This window comes from Macaca fascicularis, chromosome 3, assembly GCF_037993035.2.
Source record: "Macaca fascicularis isolate 582-1 chromosome 3, T2T-MFA8v1.1".
NCBI lineage: Eukaryota > Metazoa > Chordata > Mammalia > Primates > Cercopithecidae > Macaca > Macaca fascicularis.
Window position 1 is genome coordinate 181,913,361 of NC_088377.1, and position 13,784 is coordinate 181,927,144.

A 13,784-nucleotide genomic window follows, 5' to 3' on the forward strand; every position below is an offset into this window, starting at 1 on the left:
AGTTCTTGTTTCTCTTAAAATGCGACTCCCAGAACTGAACATAATAAATACTTCATTCCTAGGACCCTAAATGGTCCGATGGGGCCATTACTTCCCTTTTACTTTCCAGCAACGTGACTTCCATCTTCCGTGGCAGTGGGAAAGCACCTGACCTGGCATCTCATTCCACTCCTGCCACTTAATGACCGAAGCCTCTTTGAGATTCAGACTCTTTGGCTGTCAATGGGGATAAACATACCCTGCCTATCACTGTGAATCATTCTGAAGGTCGTATGCTCATATACCCAGTTTCCAGCAGTCTGGGGAGATGTGAGATCCCTTTGCACTGATACCCCATGTCACAATGATTCTGAGGCCCCAGATGAATGCAGGCCCTCAGCCCCAGCCCTGCAGAAGTATTCCCTGGGTCTTTCAAGGAGTCCACAAAAGGGTCCCCCACATCTGTTGAACCAATTAGTCCCAGTCATCATTGTATCCTTCTTCTGGCCTGGCTTCTGTGGCTTGAGGTCCACCAATAGGAGCCTTGGGGCCACTACCTCTAATAGCACAGTGCCCATGGGGCTGCCGGGCTCCAGGCCCGGGGTTCCGTCAGTGCTCTAGACCTCTACACCCTGTGTGACCCAGCAGTGCTGATTCTGTGCACGGATGGAGAAAATGCACCTTCCACCCTTAGCCACTCCGTTAGCTCCTACAAGCAACTTTCAGCAACTGCCAAAAAACCACCACTGACAAAAACACCGGTTTCCACAGGAGTGAGCTCAGCTGTTCACACCTTCAGACAATATCTCCCCTGGACTCAGGACTGCCTCAGCCTACATGCCTGATTAATACGCCCAAGCCAAAACTGTGAAGCCCCTCAGAGGGGAACAACAAGAGCGCAGCTGCCTGTCCCAGAGGCCTTCATGAAACCAAAGGACTTCACCTCCACAGTGAACTGAAACATCCACCTCCAAACCCAGAAAACTGCTGGCCACTTTCAAAAGACACCTCCTCCTCCCTCTCAGGACCTGGCACTGTGGCCTAAGCCACCTCTGTCCACGTTGGAGGAGGGACCACCTAGGGAAAAAGAATAAAGGGTTCAGAGTCAAAAAATACTGTTGATTGCAATGTGGCAGAGGTGCTAGGGCACTGGGGGAACACATAAGTTCAGAGAAAGTCAGACAAATGTAAAAAAGAAGCTACCATTAAGTCCAGACGGAGAAAAGGGTTGTTGAATCACAGAGTGTTGTCCTAGAACACTGCATGGCTCAGAGGTGAACAGCTCGCCTCTGTGAACAGTCGTCATTTATTTCATAAAGTACTGGAATACAAGGATACAGAAGGGGGTATGGGAAGGAGAGCGTCTCCTCCGCTACCATGATTGGAAGTTAACAAGTAGTGTGCAAAGTCGAAAATCAAGAAATAGTAATGTGGCTGGACGTGGTGGCTCACGACTGTAATTGCAGCACTTTGGGAGGCTGAGGCGAGTGGATCACCTGAGGTCAGGAGCTCGAGACCAGCCTGGCCAACATGGTGGAACCCTATCTCTACTAAAAATACAAAAATTAGCCAAGCATAGTGGTGCACTCTTGCAATCCCAGCTACTTGGGAGGCTGAGGCAGGAGAATCACTTGAACCTGGGAGGCAGAGGTTACAGTGAGCTGAGGTTACCCCACTATACTCCAGTCTGGGCAACAGAGTGAGACTCCGTCTCAAAAAAAAAAAAAGAAGAAAGAAAGAAAAAGAAAATAAATAGTAATGTAAGCATATTGTTTAGAAAAATGGTAGAAAATACAAGAAAAATGGCTACAGAGTTGGCAGTGCCGGCCTCCAGGAAGACAGCCTTGGGGAACAAGAGGCTGAGAGTAATTATAATTTTTCATTATACTTTTTATGTATATTTATTCTACTTTGCTGTTTATAGCTATGTACATGTAGCATTGTTAGAGATAATTTTATATAAAACAGGTCCTCACCAGGCATGATGGCTCACACCTGTAATCCCAACAATTTGGGAGGCCAAGGTGGGCAGATCACTTGAGCCCAAGAGTTTGAGACCAGCTTGGACAACACAGTGAGACCTCACCTCTTAAAAAAGTTTAAAACGTTAGCCAGGCAGGTGGCGTGTGTCTGTAGTCCCAGCTGCTCAGGAGCCTGGGAGGTAGAGGCAGCAGTAAGTCATGATTGTGCCACTGCACCCCAGTCCTTGTGACAGAGCAAGACCCTGTCTCAAAAAAAGAAAACAAAGAAAAAAAAAAGGAAAATGAAAGAAAACAGATTTTCTCAGCCTCTACAAAGGCAGGTTTCAAAAACCTCAGGGCTCTATCACAGTCAAGGCTATCATCAGATACGTGGCCACGTGTATTACTTTGCTAGAGCAAAGTAACAAAGTACTACAGACTGGGCAGCTTAAACAACAGCAAAGCATTGTTTCACAGTTCTGGAGGCTGGACGACCGAGATCCGGATGTCGGTAGGATGGGTTCTGTCTGAGTGCTGTGAGTGAGAATCTGTTCCAGGCCTCTCCCTGAGCTGTTGGTGGTTGCCAGCAATCTGTGGGGTTCCTTGGCTTGCAGAAGTAGCACCCTGATCTCTGCCTTCATCTTCACATGCCATTCTCCCTGTGTGCATATCTGTGCTCAAATTTCCTTCTTCAGTTTTTGTTTTTATTTTTGAGATGGGGTCTCACTGTGTTGCCCAGGCTGGGGTGTAGTGGTGCAATCATAGCTCACTGTAGCCTTGACCTCCCTGGCTCAAGCAATCCTCCTACCTCAGCCTCCTGAGTAAGCTGGGACCACAGGCATATGACACTGCACCTAGCTAGTTTTTTTAAAAGGTTGTATTTTCTGTAGAGATGGGGTCTCACTAGGTTGCCCAGACTGGTCTCAAACTCCTGGACCCAATTGATCCTCCTACCTCAGCCTCCCAAAGTTCTAGGATTATAGGCAGGAGCCACTGTACCCGGCCTAATGGATCAGGGACCACCCTACTCCAGTAGGAACTCATCTTAACTAATCACATGTGCAATGTCCGTATTTCTAAATAAGGTCACATTTTGAGGTACTGGGGGTAAGGACTTCAGCAATGTAGGGGGCAGTGGCGGTAGGAAGAACACAATTTAGCCCATCGAACTATTAAAACTGTGGAGTGTTATTATCATATACTGTAAAACAAATTGGCCATCCTGCAGGTCCTGTGTCTCAGCATGGCTGCCTTCCTATAATACTGACAGGTACACTTGCTCCCAGAGCTCCCAATTCAACTCTGCGACAGCCCCAACTCTCCTCATTTCTCCCTGAACACACACCCACTGAGAGGTACTCTTGCTCCCTCCCCTCAGCCCCCACATTAACACCTGTTGCCCTGTGGTGCTACTGTGCCTATGTCCTGATTCCTTTGCACAGATCCCTGCTCGCTAGATGAGCCCCATCCATTCTCCCTCTGCCACCGATCCAGCCAGTCCTTTCCAAAAGCTCCTTCTCCTTAGATCAGGGGTGTCCGATCTTTTGGCTTCCCTGGGCCATACTGGAAAAAGAAGAATTGTCTTGGGCCACACATAAAATACACTAACAATAGCTGATGAACTAAAATAAAAAAATAAAAATAAATCACACACAAAAAAAGGCTCATGACATTTAAAGAAAGTTAACAGATTTGCGTTGGACCACATTCAAAGCCGTCCTGGGCCGCAGGCAGCCCATGGGCTGGACAAGCTTGCCTTAGATAGAGACCAGGAAGCCCCCAACTTCCCCCATAATAGAACTTGTAAACTGAATCTCAGCACAAAAAGATCATCCTCCAGCGGCTGAGTACACTAGAAGCCTGAGTCCTCTGCTCATGGGGCCACTTACTAGTTGGGTAACGGACAACTTAACCTCCCTGTGGCTGTTTCCCTACCTGTAAAGTGGGACTAATAATAGTAACCCACATCATAGGCTTACATGACATAAAGTATGTGAATCTCCTAGCACAGTGCCTAGAACACAGTAGGTATTCAATACATACCATTTGTTACTATTTTACTATTACCAGTTGTTACTGCTTGTTATCTTCTTTCATTGCATCATGTCCAGAGCAAAGCCTGGCTGTGCTAGACCCCCAAACCGCCTTTGACTCAAAAGAGAGGCCGCCCCCGGGCTGGGCGTGGTGGCTCACACCTGTAATCCTAGCCCTTTGGAAGGTCAAGTTGGAAGGATCCCTTGAACCCGGGAGTTCAAGACCAGCCTGGGCAACACAAGAAGACCCTGTCTGTAATTAAAAAAAAAAAAAAGCTAGGCGCGGTGGCTCACACCTGTAATCCCAGCACTTTGGGAGGCCAAGGCGGGTGGATCACCTGAGGTCAGAAGTTCGAGACCAGCTTGGCCAACATGGTAAAACCCCATCTCTACTAAAAATACAAAAAAAAATTAACCAGGCATGGTGGCAGGTGCCTGTAATCCCAGCTACTTGGGAGGCTGAGGCAGCAGCATTGCTTGAACCCCAGAGGCAGAGGTTGCAGTGGCTGAGATGGCGCTACTCCACCCCTGCCTGGGCAACGGAGTAAGACTCTGTCTCAAAAAAAACAACAAAAAAAAGAGAGAAGCCCCCCCTGGGGCTGTGCTGTGCATCTCAGCTATCAATGCTTCTGCATCCTCCTGGTTCTGTCCTGCTAACAACCAACAGGACAGCTCAACCTGCCTGCTTTCCTCCTGGTCTCCCAGGGCACATCTGTCTCTGGAACAGCCCTCATCCCACTCTGCCTCACTCACACGATTCCTATTAGTCTCTTAACTCAGCATGGTCTTCGGGAGGACATCCTTCAACGCAAAAGCAGCACTTTTAAAACATGTTTAAAAAGTGATTTAGTAAATACTGTTGTTTTGTGAAATTTTTAAAGACAAAGTCAAGTTACGTTACCCATGCCATAAAAATGAAAGCAAAAACAGAAACCCATATTCCATTCCATTTAAAAGTCACTGACACCCAAGCACCCAGCCGAGGGCTCAGCAGCTTGTTTTTGCAATGTTTTACAGTGAGAAAGGAAGGAACATAAAGCCTAGGAGTGGATCTCTAGAGAAAGACATTGTATATTTTGTCTGAAAGCATCTGACTTACGAACTCCACTTCCAATACCATTTGGAGATGGTTCTAACCAAAGAGAAGCAAAACCCTAAAACATTTCTCAAACAGTTCTTCAAGACCTGCTGCCTAAGATTCTTATAGTACTTGCCACAGCAATATAGAGAACTTTCAAGCTTCTTATTTGTAATAAAAACTGTCAAGAGGCCAGGCGCGGTGGCTCACGCCTGCAATCCCAGCACTTTGGGAGGCCAAGATGTAGGGATCACCTGAGGTCAGGCATTCAAGGCCAGCCTGGCCAACACGGGAAACCCCGTATCTACTAAAAAATACAAAAAAAAAAAAAAAAAAAAAAAGAAAGAAAAAAAAGCTGGGCACAGTGGCTCACACCTGTAATCCCAACACTTTGGGAGGCCAAAGCAGGCAGTTCACAAGGTCAGGAGTTCAAGACCAGCCTGACCAACATGGTGAAACCCTGTCTCTACTAAAAATATAAAAATTAGCCGGGTGTGGTGGCGCATGCCTATAATCCCAGCTACTCAGGGGGCTCAGGCAGGAGAATCACTTGAACCTGGGAGGAGGAGGTTGCAGTGAGCCAAGATGACGCCATTGCACTCCATCCTGTGTGACAGAACGAGACTCCATCTCAAAATAAAATAAAATAAAAAAATTAGCTGTGTGTGGCGGCGGAAGCCTGTAATCCCAGCTATTCAGGAGGCTGAAGCAGGAGAATCGCTTGAACCCAGGAGGCGGAGGTTGCAGGGAGCCTAGATTGTGCCACCACACTCCAGCCTGGGTGATAAGACCGAAACTCTGTCTCAGGCAAAAAAAAAAAAGGGTGACAAGTACAACAGTTCATTGCACATTTACCGTGTGCCAGACACTCATCTGTTTTGTGTGGTTTGACTCATTTAAATAAACCAATTAACTTTTAGAGAAGGAGCAGTTCAGGAAGGAAGGCTTTCAGTCACATAGCTGTGTGACCCTAGGCCTTCAATTTCTCTTCTATAAAGTGGGGACAATACCCACCTAATAGTTATTGTGAGGATTAAACAAGACAAATGTAGGTATAGCACTTTCACCCAAGGTTTTCCAATGTCATTTCATAGGCATAAAGAATCGAATGATACATTTGAGAAGTACATACTGTATTAATGAAAAAAATGAACAAACCAGGAAATGGAAAATTTTGAGATTTGTTTTGGCCTGTTTCAATCTGCCCTTCAATATGTCCGTCCTGGTGGAGGTGACCTTGGACTGGCGCTTGACTCCCCATAGCCAGTCTCTGCTAAGCCCTGTCACCACATCAAAGGGGCCACCGAGACAACGTGAAGTCAGAGGAACCCCAATCCTGCCCACACTTCAAAGGGGCTCCTCTTCCGGAAGTTGTTACAGCATTCCTTTCAAGGAGGGTAAACAACGAAACAGCTCCAGGAGCTCACAGCTCGCTGCAGCTACATCAAACTGGCCTCCACGCTGGGATGTGGAGCTCTCTGGAGCCCAAACAGCACACCCAATAATGAAAATGTCGCTCTGCCGAGAGCAAGTCGGCCCTGCTGCCTTCCCATTTCACCCTTACACTAATGAGCACCAGGAAGCGCCGCTCCCAGGGCGCGCCCTCAAACGGCGTCTGGCCCTGAGCAGGTGGCACCCCTCTCTTCCTCTCTGCCCTCTGTCAAGACCACACCACGACTGTTTTGATTCCTGGGCTTCCGCCCTTTAGTTTACACATGTGATGATTCTGTTTGACAATCGCAACCTGAAATACTCCTCTTCTGGGCTGGAGGTGGGGTAGGGGGGTGGGGGTGGCGGAAGGAGGGCCCTCAAACAAAGACCCGCTTTCTCCTGAACAGGTGTCATGAGACCAACCTTTGACCTCCGGCTCCTTGGCCTCCGGGCGCGGGCCCTGGGCTGATACGGCGGTGGACTTGCAGGGCAGCGGGCCCGCGCCCACCAGCTGTGGCCCAGTTTCTAGTAAGAGAGGGACAGAGACAGGCTGAGACCGGCTGGGGAGTTTCCCGACGCTCAGCAATCCCCTAGGGGGGCGGCGCAGAGGACTGACCCTTTTGTGGGCCCTCGGGTCCCCCCGTGGTACCCGCTGGCGCGCTCGTCCCCTGCCACCCCCAGATCTCTGTGCACTCCCCACCCCCGGGCGTTGGCACTGCCCCTCGGCGCGCTCTCGCCTCCCCCGGACCCGGAGCACCGCGCACTCCATCCCGCAACGCGCACATCCCCCTACCCCCGCGCGTCCACACCTCTGCGGCGCCCCGCGCCCCCACAACCCTACACCGCGCCCTCAGGGCGGGGCCGGATGCGCAGACGTGCAGCACGTGCGCTGCGCAGCGATTGGCAGCGCCGCCCCCACCCCGCCCCGCCAGGGAAAGGGCGTCCAGTGCGCGGCCGCCGCTGCTGGTCCCGCTGGCAGGGGCTGTCGGGGCGCGCGGGCCGGGCCGCGGGGGTCGCCGCCCGAAGTGGCCGGGGAGCAATGACAGCCCGATGGGGAAGGACGGCGGCTTCCCTAGAGGGCCGATTATCTGGCTCGGAGCTGGGAGGCGTAGGGGCCGTAGGTGCTGCTCCTGCGGAGTGGAAATTCTTTCTGCGAGTGCTGCGCACGTGTTTCCACTTTATTTGGTTGTCACCTGGGGCCCAGTGCACTTAAACTCCGGCGTTATTCGGGACCGAGCCAGGAGGCCACTGCACCCTTCAACCTGCGGATGGGGGGAGAAGTTAGGAAGGGGACTGAGTGACAAAAGTGACAGAGGCGCAGCTCGCGTTCGTGGCCCGGGAAGTGATGCTCAGTTGTGGGTTGGGGACCAGAAAGATGCCCATCGCGGGACTGGGCGATGAGGGCGCCGATTTGAGCCGAAGCTACTGTTGCCCGGCCCGGGACGGCTGCCGGGCAGGCAGGATCTGCAGGAGCGCGGCCGGGACGCGCAGGGAGCGCGCAGGGAGCGGTGGGGCTTCCCGGCCGCTTCGGGGACATGGGCAGGAAAGGGCACACAACCGTAAGTGACTCTCAGCTGTGAACCTCGGCTGAGACTGCCTCGCCTCATCCCAGCAGCAGCCAGCCAATGAAAAATAGACTGAGGGTGTTCCCGAGCCAATGGAAGCCCGCGGGCCGTGAGGACTTGCCACTAGAAACGTTTATGGTGTCCCGGCCCGGAGACTTCTGTGTGTTTGTTAGGGGGGCGGGGGGCGCCTTTCCAGCAGCCCAGGACAGGTGTGTGCCTAGGCGGATTAGAGCGCCTGCTGTTTGTAAGGCCCCTGCCGTGGCGGGTGGAGGGGGAAGGGAGGACAGGGGGAGGGTAGAGGTGAGGTATCTGGGAGCTGGCGAAGGGTTTCTCCCGCTTTCTGTGTCCTGCGTCACTTTCCTTTCTGTTAACGGTGGTCTTCCCTTTGTGTCGCGCTTGATCGTTTCTAAATTGCTTTCCCATGCGTTACTTTACCCAGCCATCACTGTAACAAACAAGATAGGTTTGATTACTCATTTTACCAGCAGGGGAAGTGAGGCTCAGGTAAGTTAAATCCTATGCACATAGTGGCACAGCTGCTTAGTACAGGTTTGGGACTGGAACTCAGGTGCCCCGACGACAAATCCAGGGCTCTTTAAATACATCAAAGGAAGGAAACCAGGTGTGTTTTATGATCCTGGTGCCAAGGGCACACCCAGTGATTAAAATGAAATCCAGAAGGACTGGGTGAGTTTTATTTCCCCTCAGTCACGCTCTTTCAGGTTGAACCTTTGCAACACAGGTTTGCTCTGCTCTTACACACCATGCCTTAAGATTAAGAGAGTCCACTGACTGCCAGAAAAGCCAGAAGTAAAAAATAGAATGTGTGTAGAGGCGGGCGGGTTACTCACTGCATTTCCTCCTTACCCACACCCTCAGGCCACCTTGAGACCCGTGGTCCTCTCTCATGTTGATCCCCCACCTGCAGATACTGTTTCCTGTTCCATGGACTGGGCTCGGCCTGCCTAAAATAGGCTGCACCCAAGAAGCCTGTACCTCCACCACTGCCATTATCCCAGCCACGAGGAAATAAACACCTCCCTCCCCGCCCCTGCACGGCTACTATTTATTTATTTACTTATTTATTGAGTCTCGCTCTGTCACCCGGGCTGGAGTGTTGCAATCTTGGCTCACTGCAACCTCCTTCTCCCGGGTTCAAGCGATTCTCCTGCCTCCGGCTTCCAAGTAGCTGGGACTGCAGGCGCCGGCCGCCACACCGGGCTAATTTTTGTATGTTTAATAGAGACGGGGTTTCTTTTTTTTCCTTTTTTTTTTTTTTTTTGAGACGGAGTCTCGCTCTGTCGCCCAGGCTGGAGTGCAGTGGCCGGATCTCAGCTCACTGCAAGCTCCGCCTCCCGGGTTTACGCCATTCTCCTGCCTCAGCCTCCCGAGTAGCTGGGACTACAGGCGCCCGCCACCTCGCCCGGCTAGTTTTTTGTATTTTTTAGTAGAGACGGGGTTGCACCGGGTTAGCCAGGATGGTCTCAATCTCCTGACCTCATGATCCGCCCGAGACGGGGTTTCACCATGTTGGCCAGGCTTGTCTCGAACTCCTGACCTCAGGTGATCCTCCCACCTCGGCCTCCCAACGTGCTGGGTTTACAGGCATGAACCACTGAGCCCGGCCAAGGCTACAACGTTTTTAATAGGAGTGTTGCTCCTAGAGGATTTGTCAGTCGGGGCCTTGCTGTGTCTCTGCTATGGTGCCTGACGAAGTCTCTGGATCTTTTCAGCAAAGCAGATGATGCTCAGTGGTTCCCAGGGCTGAATGCCCATCACAGTCATCTGTCAAGCCTTTTAAAAATACACATCACTGAGCGCATCTCTGGATTGGGATTCAGCAGGTCCCGGGCGCGTGTTATGTTTTTTGTTTTAAATACTGAAGTGATTTAGATGACCAGTCAGATTTGAAACCCACAGATATAAAATGACTTCCATCTGAAAAGTCTGAAATAACTCAAAGCTGAAATTGGAGGCTTTTTGGTCAGATGGGAACTTGTCATTCAGAGGTCCATCATGCCTAAGAATGTGAAGAATGACAACTCTATTCATAAGAGGGCCCAAAGGGGAACTAAAACGCTTTGTGGTAGGAATATCCTATGCTGAGTAATCTAGGGCCTTAGGGGAATTTAGGGTTTGGGAACTGATACTGGGTGTGAACTGATTTTATTTTCACTAAAATAAAACTAAGAAATCGTCAAAGTCAGTGGCTTACATCCTACACAACTTGTATTCCTATCAATGGATGCTATTTGCTTTGTTTTCATTTATCAGCCCTTGCTTTCTAGACCTGCGCTGTCCAGTACATTAGCCACTAGCCACATGGGGCTATTGAGCACTTGAAGACTGTCTAGTCCAAGTTGAGATGTGTTGTATGTGTCAAACAAACATTAGACTTCAAAGACTCAGTAAGGAAAAAATGTAATCATTAATACTTTCAACATTGATTATGTATTAAAATATTTTGGATCCGTTGGGTTAGGTCAAATACATTATTACAATTAATTTCAGCTTTATCTCTCTTTCTTTTCTTTCTTTTTCTTTCTTTCTTTTTTTCTCTTTCCTTCCCTCCCTTCTTTCCCTCCCTCCCTCTCTCTCTTTCCTTCCCTCTCTTCTCCCTCCCTCTCTTTCTCTTTCTTTCTCTCCCTCCCTTCTTTCTTTCTCTCTCTCCCCCTTCCTTCCTTCCTTTCTTTCTCTTTCCTTCTCTCCCTTCTTTCTCTTTCTTTCTTTCTCTTTCCTTCCCTCCCTTCTCCCTCTCTCTCTTTCTTTCTTTCTCTCCCTCCCTTCTTTCTCTCTCTCTCTCCCTCCCTTCCTTTCTTTCTCTTTCCTTCCCTCCCTTCTTTCTCTCTCTCCCTCTTTCTTTCTCTCTCTCCCTCTTTCTTTCTCTTTCCTTCCCTCCCTTCTTTTCCTTCCCTCCTTCCTTCCTTCCTTCCTTCCTTCCTTTAGTTCCTTCCTTCCTTCCTTCTTTCCTTCCTTCCCTCCTTCCCTCTTTCCTTCTCTTCTCTTCTTTCTTCATCTCACTGTCTCCCAGGCTGAAGTGCAGTGACACCATCATAGCTCACTACAGCCAGGAGTTCCTGGGCTCCAGTGATCCTCCTGCCTCAGGCTCCTAAGCAGCTAGGACTACAGGCATGCCCCACCATCCCCTGGCTAATTTTTTTTTTTTAGAGGTGGGGGTCTCATTATGTTGCCCAAGGTGGCCTCAAACTCCTGGCCTCAAGCAGTCCTCCCACCTCACCCTCCTTAATAGCTGGGACTATAGGCGTGAGCCACCACGCCCCAGCTTTTTACTTTTATTGCTTTAATATGCCTAGTAGGACATTTTTAATTACATATTTGGCTTGTGGAGGCTGGGAACATTGTTGATCTGGATGACAGAGGTATATGTTTGTGTGTGTGTTGTTGAAATTCATCAAACTGTGTCCTTAAGTTTTGTGTACTTTACTGCTCTATGTAAGTAAAAGTCAGTTTAAATATTAAACAGTACAGGCCAGGTGTGGTAGGATCACACCTGTAATCCCAGCACTTTGGGAGGCCAAGGCGGGTGGATCACTTTAGGTCAGGAGTTTGAGACCAGCCTGGCCAACATGGTGAAACCCCCTCTCTACTAAAAATACAAAAATTAGCTGGGCATGGTGGCAGGTGCCTGTAGTCCCAGCTACTTGGGAGGCTGAGGCAGTACAATCATTTAAACCAGGGAGGCGGAGGTTGCAGTGAGCCGAGATGGCACCATTGCACTTCAGCCTGGCGACAGAGTGAGACTCCATCTAAAAAAAAAAATTAAACAATAAACAATGGCTTCCTGGTGTGTTTAGAGTAAAATCTAAGCTCTCATTGGCCACCAAGACTCTGCCCACTCCTTCACCTCATCCTGTCCCATCTTCCCTGTGGCTCGCTGGCCTCCCTGCTCTTCAAATCCGCCCTGTTCACATCCACTTCGGGGCATTGGCATTTGCCTTTTTGTCTACTTAGAAGGTTTTTCCTCCAGATTTTCTTTACATGGCTAGTTATTTGTCATCATTCAGATCTCAACTCAAGTACAGCCTCCTTCTTCCTTGACCACCTGTGTCAGGTAAGATGCTTTTGGTCAAAAGAACAAGAAACCCGACTGGGTGAGTTGGCTCATTCCTGTAATCCCAGCACTTTGGGAGACCAAGGCAGGTGGATCACCTGAGGTCAGGAGTTTGAGACCAGCCTAGCCAACATGGCGAAACCCCGTCTCTACTAAAAATACAAAATTAGATGGGCGTGGTGGCACACGCCTGTAATCCCAGCTACTCAGGAGGCTGAGGCAGGAGAATTGCTTGAACCTAGGAGGTGGAGGCTGCCGTGAGCCAAGATCACACCATTGCACTCCAGCATGGGCAAAAAGAGCGAAACTCCGTCTCAAAACAAACAAGAAACCCCAGCTGGTGTAAACACAGAATGGAGTTTATTGGCTTGGGAACTAAAAAGTCCAAAAGAAAATCAGGCTCCAGCTAGGGTACGGTGGGGACCTGGATCCTTTTCCTGTGATTCTCTGGGCACTCCCCTGCGTGGGTCACTGAATCCTCAGGCTGACTTCCCAGCCATGAGCAAAATGGCTGCAGCAACCATGAGGTGGGATGCCTCACATGCACATCCCACCCCATCCAGAAAGAGAGTTTCTTGCCTCCCATGCTCAAAGAAAAACACTGGATTTCACCTAACCAGTCATTTAGCCCAGAGGAACCTCACATGCTCACTGGTGCATCCCTGAAATGTGCTGGTGAGCAGCACCCAGTCACTGCTAAAAGATCCCTGATTAGGCTTAAGCAGCTAAGGCCCCATCCTACACAAATCTCGAGGCTGCCATATATTCAGGAGAAGTGGGTGGGTTCTGTGAAGTTGATAACCAGCAGTGTCTGCTAGATAATCCAACCACTTGACAACCTGCAGTATCTGCTAGATAATCCAGCCAGTTGACAACCAGCAGTGTCTGCTAGATAATCCAACCAGTTGACAACCCGCAGTGTCTGCTAGATAACCCTACCATTGCAAGTCACTACCTAGACCAGGGCTCAGCAAACTTTTTCTGTAAAGGACTAAATCGTAGATAATTAGGGTTCGTGAGCCTCCTAAGGGTTCTTTTGTTGGATTTGTTTAACAACCCTTTAAAAATATAAAAACTATTCTTAACTCATGGGGCTTACAAAAACAGGCCAAGGGCTAGATTTGGCCCAAAGATAATAGTTTGCCAACCACTCATCTGGATCATTATGATACTTGTGATGTCTACATTGACCTTGTTAACTTGTTTCCCCTGACTATAATCAAAGCTCTTTCAGAGTAGGAACCAAGTTTGTCTTATCCACTACTGTCTTCTCCACACCTAAAATGGTGTTGGCACTTTGGGAGGCCTAGGCAGGAGAGTCACTTGAGCTCAGGAGTTCGGGACCAGCCTGGGCAACATAGCAAGACCTCATCTCTACTAAAAATATAAAAAGTTAGTCAGATGTGGTGGTGTGTGCCTGCAGTCCAAGCTACTCAGGAGGCTGAGGTGGGAGGATCACTTGATTCTATGAGACTGAGGCTGCAGTGAGCCGTGATCATGCCACTGCACTCCAACCTGGATGACAGAGCAAGATCCTGTCTCAAGAAAAACAAACAAAAATACAGTACCAGGCACATGGTAGATGCCCAATAAATATTCACTGGATGAATGACTATGAAAACTTTATCCAGAGCATATCAGGACCCAGTGCCTATCTCTGACCTG

The 13,784-nt window shown here is 49.5% G+C and overlaps 1 long non-coding RNA gene across 1 annotated transcript in view; it reads left to right on the plus strand.

Moving 5' to 3' along the window:
• The first annotated feature begins 7,453 nt into the window (after positions 1-7,453).
• The window catches only part of LOC102130979 (uncharacterized), a 35,782-nt gene continuing 29,451 nt past the window's right edge, over positions 7,454-13,784 (plus strand). The window contains exon 1 of the long non-coding RNA XR_006696708.2: positions 7,454-8,041. This is a non-coding gene — a long non-coding RNA (uncharacterized lncRNA). The remainder of the gene's footprint in view (positions 8,042-13,784) is intronic.